Genomic DNA, 11,024 nt, shown 5'->3' with positions numbered 1-11,024 from the left:
CTACAATACAACACATTATTACATACTACTCTACCATAACATATCTACAATACAAGACATTATTACACACTACTCTACCATAACATATCTACAATACAACACATTATTACATACTACTCTACCATAACATATCTACAATACAACACATTATTACATACTACTCTACCATAACATATCTACAATACAAGACATTATAACACACTACTCTACCATAACATATCTACAATACATAACATTATTACACACTACTCTACCATAACATATCTACAATACATAACACCAGACATTATTACATACTACTCTAACATAACATATCTAAAATACAATACATTATTACATACTACTCTACCATAACATATCTACAATACAACACATTATTACATACTACTCTACCATAACATATCTACAATACAAGACATTATTACACACTACTCTACCATAACATATCTACAATACAACACATTATTACACACTACTCTACCATAACATATCTACAATACAAGACATTATTACACACTACTCTACCATAACATATCTACAATACAACACATTATTACATACTACTCTACCATAACATATCTACAATACATAATACAAGACATTATTACACACTACTCTACCATAACATATCTACAATACATAACACAAGACATTATTACATACTACTCTACCATAACATATCTACAATACATAATACAAGACATTATTACATACTACTCTACCATAACATATCTACAATACATAACACAAGACATTATTACACACTACTCTAACATAACATATCTAAAATACAATACATTATTACATACTACTCTACCATAGCATATCTACAATACAAGACATTATTACATACTACTCTACCATAACATATCTACAATACATAATACAAGACATTATTACACACTACTCTACCATAACATATCTACAATACATAACACAAGACATTATTACATACTACTCTAACATAACATATCTAAAATACAATACATTATTACATACTACTCTACCACAACATATCTACAATACATAATACAAGACATTATTACACACTACTCTACCATAACATATCTACAATACAACACATTATTACACACTACTCTAACATAACATATCTACAATACAACACATTATTACATACTACTCTACCATAACATATCTACAATACATAACACAAGACATTATTACATACTACTCTACCATAACATATCTACAATACATAACACAAGACATTATTACACACTACTCTACCATAACATATCTAAAATACAATACATTATTACATACTACTCTACCATAACATATCTACAATACAAGACATTATTACATACTACTCTACCATAACATATCTACAATACATAATACAAGACATTATTACACACTACTCTACCATAACATATCTACAATACATAACACAAGACATTATTACATACTACTCTAACATAACATATCTACAATACATAATACAAGACATTATTACATACTACTCTAACATAACATATCTAAAATACAATACATTATTACATACTACTCTACCACAACATATCTACAATACAAGACATTATTACATACTACTCTACCATAACATATCTACAATACAATACATTATTACATATTACTCTACCATAACATATCTACAATACAACACATTATTACATACTACTCTACCACTACATATCTACAATACAACACATTATTACACACTACTCTACCATAACATATCTACAATACAATACATTATTACATACTACTCTACCATAACATATCTACAATACAACACATTATTACATACTACTCTACCATAACATATCTACAATACAATACATTATTACATATTACTCTACCATAACATATCTACAATACAACACATTATTACATACTACTCTACCACTACATATCTACAATACAACACATTATTACACACTACTCTACCATAACATATCTACAATACAACACATTATTACATATTACTCTACCATAACATATCTACAATACAACACATTATTACATACTACTCTACCACTACATATCTACAATACAATACATTATTACATACTACTCTACCATAACATATCTACAATACAAGACATTATTACATACTACTCTACCATAACATATCTACAATACATAATACAAGACATTATTACACACTACTCTACCATAACATATCTACAATACATAACACAAGACATTATTACATACTACTCTAACATAACATATCTACAATACATAATACAAGACATTATTACATACTACTCTAACATAACATATCTAAAATACAATACATTATTACATACTACTCTACCACAACATATCTACAATACAAGACATTATTACATACTACTCTACCATAACATATCTACAATACATAACACAAGACATTATTACACACTACTCTACCATAACATATCTAAAATACAATACATTATTACATACTACTCTACCATAACATATCTACAATACAAGACATTATTACATACTACTCTACCATAACATATCTACAATACATAATACAAGACATTATTACACACTACTCTACCATAACATATCTACAATACATAACACAAGACATTATTACATACTACTCTAACATAACATATCTACAATACATAATACAAGACATTATTACATACTACTCTAACATAACATATCTAAAATACAATACATTATTACATACTACTCTACCACAACATATCTACAATACAAGACATTATTACATACTACTCTACCATAACATATCTACAATACAATACATTATTACATACTACTCTACCATAACATATCTACAATACAACACATTATTACATACTACTCTACCACTACATATCTACAATACAACACATTATTACACACTACTCTACCATAACATATCTACAATACAACACATTATTACATATTACTCTACCTTAACATATCTACAATACAACACATTATTACATACTACTCTACCATAACATATCTACAATACAACACATTATTACATATTACTCTACCATAACATATCTACAATACAACACATTATTACATACTACTCTACCACTACATATCTACAATACAATACATTATTACATACTACTCTACCATAACATATCTACAATACAAGACATTATTACATACTACTCTACCATAACATATCTACAATACAACACATTATTACATACTACTCTACCATAACATATCTACAATACAATACATTATTACATATTACTCTACCATAACATATCTACAATACAACACATTATTACATACTACTCTACCACTACATATCTACAATACAACACATTATTACACACTACTCTACCATAACATATCTACAATACAACACATTATTACATATTACTCTACCATAACATATCTACAATACAACACATTATTACATACTACTCTACCACTACATATCTACAATACAATACATTATTACATACTACTCTACCATAACATATCTACAATACAAGACATTATTACACACTACTCTACCATAACATATCTACAATACAATACATTATTACATACTACTCTACCATAACATATCTACAATACAACACATTATTACACACTACTCTACCATAACATATCTACAATACACAACACAAGACATTATTACATACTACTCTACCATAACATATCTACAATACATAACACAAGACATTATTACATACTACTCTACCATAACATATCTACAATACATAACACAAGACATTATTACATACTACTCTACCATAACATATCTACAATACAAGACATTATTACACACTACTCTACCATAACATATCTACAATACATAACACAAGACATTATTACATACTACTCTACCATAACATATCTACAATACATAACACAAGACATTATTACATACTACTCTACCATAACATATCTACAATACATAACACAAGACATTATTACATACTACTCTACCATAACATATCTACAATACAAGACATTATTACACACTACTCTACCATAACATATCTACAATACAAGACATTATTACATACTACTCTACCATAACATATCTACAATACAACACATTATTACACACTACTCTACCATAACATATCTACAATACATAATACAATACATTATTACATATTACTCTACCATAACATATCTACAATACATAACACAAGACATTATTACATACTACTCTACCACAACATATCTACAATACAATACATTATTACACATTACTCTACCATAACATATCTACAATACAATACATTATTACACACTACTCTACCATAACATATCTAAAATACAACACATTATAACACACTACTCTACCATAACATATCTACAATACATAATACAATACATTATTACATACTACTCTACCATAACATATCTACAATACAACACATTATAACACACTACTCTACCATAACATATCTACAATACACAACACAAGACATTATTACATACTACTCTACCATAACATATCTACAATACAACACATTATTACACACTACTCTACCATAACATATCTACAATACAAGACATTATTACACACTACTCTACCATAACATATCTACAATACAACACATTATAACACACTACTCTACCATAACATATCTACAATACAAGACATTATAACACACTACTCTACCATAACATATCTACAATACAACACATTATAACACACTACTCTACCATAACATATCTACAATACAAGACATTATAACACACTACTCTACCATAACATATCTACAATACAACACATTATAACACACTACTCTACCATAACATATCTACAATACAACACATTATAACACACTACTCTACCATAACATATCTACAATACAAGACATTATTACACACTACTCTACCATAACATATCTACAATACAACACATTATAACACACTACTCTACCATAACATATCTACAATACACAACATTATTACACACTACTCTACCATAACATATCTACAATACAACACATTATTACATACTACTCTACCATAACATATCTACAATACAACACATTATTACATACTACTCTAACATAACATATCTACAATACAAGACATTATTACATACTACTCTACCATAACATATCTACAATACATAATACAAGACATTATTACATACTACTCTAACATAACATATCTACAATACATAACACAAGACATTATTACATACTACTCTACCATAACATATCTACAATACAATACATTATTACATATTACTCTACCATAACATATCTACAATACAACACATTATTACATACTACTCTAACATAACATATCTACAATACAAGACATTATTACATACTACTCTACCATAACATATCTACAATACATAATACAAGACATTATTACATACTACTCTAACATAACATATCTACAATATATAATACAAGACATTATTACATACTACTCTACCATAACATATCTACAATACATAATACAAGACATTATTACATACTACTCTACCATAACATATCTACAATACATAATACAAGACATTATTACATACTACTCTAACATAACATATCTACAATACAATACATTATTACATACTACTCTACCATAACATATCTACAATACAACACATTATTACACACTACTCTACCATTACATATCTACAATACATAACACAAGACATTATTACATACTACTCTAACATAACATATCTAAAATACAATACATTATTACATACTACTCTACCATAACATATCTACAATACAACACATTATTACATACTACTCTACCATAACATATCTACAATACAAGACATTATTACACACTACTCTACCATAACATATCTACAATACAAGACATTATTACACACTACTCTACCATAACATATCTACAATACAAGACATTATTACACACTACTCTACCATAACATATCTACAATACAACACATTATTACATACTACTCTACCATAACATATCTACAATACATAATACAAGACATTATTACACACTACTCTACCATAACATATCTACAATACATAACACAAGACATTATTACACACTACTCTACCATAACATATCTAAAATACAAGACATTATTACACACTACTCTACCATAACATATCTACAATACATAACACAAGACATTATTACATACTACTCTACCATAACATATCTACAATACATAATACAAGACATTATTACATACTACTCTACCATAACATATCTACAATACATAACACAAGACATTATTACACACTACTCTAACATAACATATCTAAAATACAATACATTATTACATACTACTCTACCATAGCATATCTACAATACAAGACATTATTACATACTACTCTACCATAACATATCTACAATACATAATACAAGACATTATTACACACTACTCTACCATAACATATCTACAATACATAACACAAGACATTATTACATACTACTCTAACATAACATATCTACAATACAACACATTATTACATACTACTCTAACATAACATATCTACAATACAACACATTATTACATACTACTCTAACATAACATATCTACAATACAACACATTATTACATACTACTCTACCATAACATATCTACAATACAACACATTATTACATACTACTCTACCATAACATATCTACAATACATAACACAAGACATTATTACACACTACTCTACCATAACATATCTAAAATACAATACATTATTACACACTACTCTACCATAACATATCTACAATACATAATACAAGACATTATTACACACTACTCTACCATAACATATCTACAATACATAACACAAGACATTATTACATACTACTCTAACATAACATATCTACAATACATAATACAAGACATTATTACATACTACTCTAACATAACATATCTAAAATACAATACATTATTACATACTACTCTACCACAACATATCTACAATACAAGACATTATTACATACTACTCTACCATAACATATCTACAATACAAGACATTATTACATACTACTCTACCATAACATATCTACAATACATAATACAAGACATTATTACACACTACTCTACCATAACATATCTACAATACATAATACAAGACATTATTACATACTACTCTACCATAACATATCTACAATACAAGACATTATTACATACTACTCTACCATAACATATCTACAATACATAATACAAGACATTATTACACACTACTCTACCATAACATATCTACAATACATAATACAAGACATTATTACACACTACTCTACCATAACATATCTACAATACAACACATTATTACATACTACTCTACCATAACATATCTACAATACATAACACAATACATTATTACACACTACTCTACCATAACATATCTACAATACAAGACATTATTACACACTACTCTACCATAACATATCTACAATACAACACATTATTACACACTACTCTACCATAACATATCTACAATACATAACACAAGACATTATTACACACTACTCTACCACTACATATCTACAATACAATACATTATTACATACTACTCTACCATAACATATCTACAATACAAGACATTATTGCATACTACTCTACCATAACATATCTACAATACAACACATTATTACATACTACTCTACCATAACATATCTACAATACAACACATTATTACACACTACTCTACCATAACATATCTACAATACAAGACATTATTACATACTACTCTACCATAACATATCTACAATACAATACATTATTACATACTACTCTACCATAACATATCTACAATACACAACACAAGACATTATTACATACTACTCTACCATAACATATCTACAATACAAGACATTATTACATACTACTCTACCATAACATATCTACAATACAACACATTATAACACACTACTCTACCATAACATATCTAAAATACAACACATTATAACACACTACTCTACCATAACATATCTACAATACAACACATTATAACACACTACTCTACCATAACATATCTACAATACACAACACAAGACATTATTACATACTACTCTACCATAACATATCTACAATACAACACATTATAACACACTACTCTACCATAACATATCTACAATACACAACACAAGACATTATTACATACTACTCTACCATAACATATCTACAATACAACACATTATAACACACTACTCTACCATAACATATCTACAATACAACACATTATTACACACTACTCTACCATAACATATCTACAATACACAACACAAGACATTATTACATACTACTCTACCATAACATATCTAAAATACAAGACATTATTACACACTACTCTACCATAACATATCTACAATACAAGACATTATTACATACTACTCTACCATAACATATCTACAATACAACACATTATAACACACTACTCTACCATAACATATCTACAATACACAACACAACACATTATTACATACTACTCTACCACAACATATCTACAATACATAATACAAGACATTATTACATACTACTCTACCATAACATATCTACAATACATAATACAAGACATTATTACACACTACTCTACCATAACATATCTACAATACAACACATTATTACATATTACTCTACCATAACATATCTACAATACAAGACATTATTACACACTACTCTACCATAACATATCTACAATACATAACACAAGACATTATTACATACTACTCTACCATAACATATCTACAATACAAGACATTATTACACACTACTCTACCATAACATATCTACAATACAACACATTATAACACACTACTCTACCATAACATATCTACAATGCAACACATTATAACACACTACTCTACCATAACATATCTACAATACAACACATTATAACACACTACTCTACCATAACATATCTACAATACAACACATTATTACACACTACTCTACCACTACATATCTACAATACAAGACATTATTACACACTACTCTACCATAACATATCTACAATACAAGACATTATTACATACTACTCTACCATAACATATCTACAATACAAGACATTATTACATACTACTCTACCATAACATATCTAAAATACAATACATTATTACATACTACTCTACCATAACATATCTACAATACAACACATTATTACATACTACTCTACCATAACATATCTACAATACAAGACATTATTACATACTACTCTACCATAACATATCTACAATACAACACATTATAACACACTACTCTACCATAACATATCTACAATACAACACATTATTACACACTACTCTACCATAACATATCTACAATACACAACACAAGACATTATTACATACTACTCTACCATAACATATCTACAATACATAACACAACACATTATTACACACTACTCTACCATAACATATCTACAATACAACACATTATAACACACTACTCTACCATAACATATCTACAATACATAACACAATACATTATTACACACTACTCTAACATAACATATCTACAATACATAACATTATTACACACTACTCTACCATAACATATCTACAATACAACACATTATTACATACTACTCTACCATAACATATCTACAATACATAACACAAGACATTATTACACACTACTCTACCATAACATATCTACAATACATAACACAACACATTATTACATACTACTCTAACATAACATATCTACAATACATAACATTATTACACACTACTCTACCATAACATATCTACAATACAAGACATTATTACATACTACTCTACCATAACATATCTACAATACAAGACATTATTACACACTACTCTACCATAACATATCTACAATACACAACACAAGACATTATTACATACTACTCTACCATAACATATCTACAATACAAGACATTATTACATACTACTCTACCATAACATATCTACAATACAACACATTATTACACACTACTCTACCATAACATATCTACAATACATAACACAATACATTATTACACACTACTCTACCATAACATATCTACAATACAAAATCAATAATAAAGCAAAATAACAACATTCAAATGTATGTGTGTGTAGAGTGCATGTTAGCATGTGTTTGCGAATGATGTGTGTGTCTCTTCACAGTCCGCGCTGTTCCGTAAGGTGTAGGTTTATCTGTTTTATAAAATCTGATTTTATTGTTTGGCTAAGTTACTTGATGTGGAAGAGAGTACCATGTAGTCACGGCTCTGTCTTGCACTGTGCGGTACCCAGAGTCTGTTCTGGATTTGTGGACTGGTGGCATGTCTTGTGGGGTATGTATGGGTGTCTGAGCAGTGTGCTAGTCATTTAAATAGACAGCTCAGTTTTTTTTAACATGTCAATCAATACCTCTCACAAAGACAAGCAGTGATGCAGTCGATCTCCCCTCCACTCTGAGCCAGGAGAGATTGACTTCAGTGGCAGTCGGTGCCATTTAAGATGAGGGAGGATGTTTTTTTAAATGAGAATGGCTTTATTTTTATTACAGCATATTGGATGACTGTCATTCATATTCTATTCACCCAGATCAATGTAACATCGATAGGTTTAGGCTACTACATCATACGCACATTTTCCCTATACCCATCATGAGGTTGCTACAACCTAGCCTATGAATGAAAGTTTACAACGTAGGTGCACACAGGTCGAGAGAAATGTGAGTAATCAAGGTGACAGACATTGACACATTCAATAGCGCCTTGCACACTCTTGCCTGAATCTACCTGTTTTAGGGTGTAATCATTAGTGTAACTGTTGCAAAGGAAACATTGAACGGTTCTATTTCGTTCTGTTCGTTAAATAACTTTTTCAACAGAATCGTCGGAATGAATAAACCCCTGATCACACGCAAACACAGTTTACTTCCATAGCAGCCACATACAAACAGCATGATCCCTTTGATCGTTGTATAATTCTTTCTCACATCTACGCACTCTCCTCCTCTCACCTTTTCCCCTCACTTATGGACTTCAGTGCAGAACACATCAGCTCTGTGACCTGGCAACAAAAAAAACTTTACAAGCAAAACCTTCATATCATAACCACTAACTGCTGCACTCAGCCTACACACACAGCCTACATCGGTGTCACCATATTAACATCATAGTCAACATGGCTACTA

Source organism: Oncorhynchus mykiss, chromosome 10, assembly GCF_013265735.2.
Source record: "Oncorhynchus mykiss isolate Arlee chromosome 10, USDA_OmykA_1.1, whole genome shotgun sequence".
In the NCBI taxonomy this organism is placed as follows: Eukaryota; Metazoa; Chordata; class Actinopteri; order Salmoniformes; family Salmonidae; genus Oncorhynchus; species Oncorhynchus mykiss.
Note: the sequence above shows the minus strand (reverse complement) of the source record.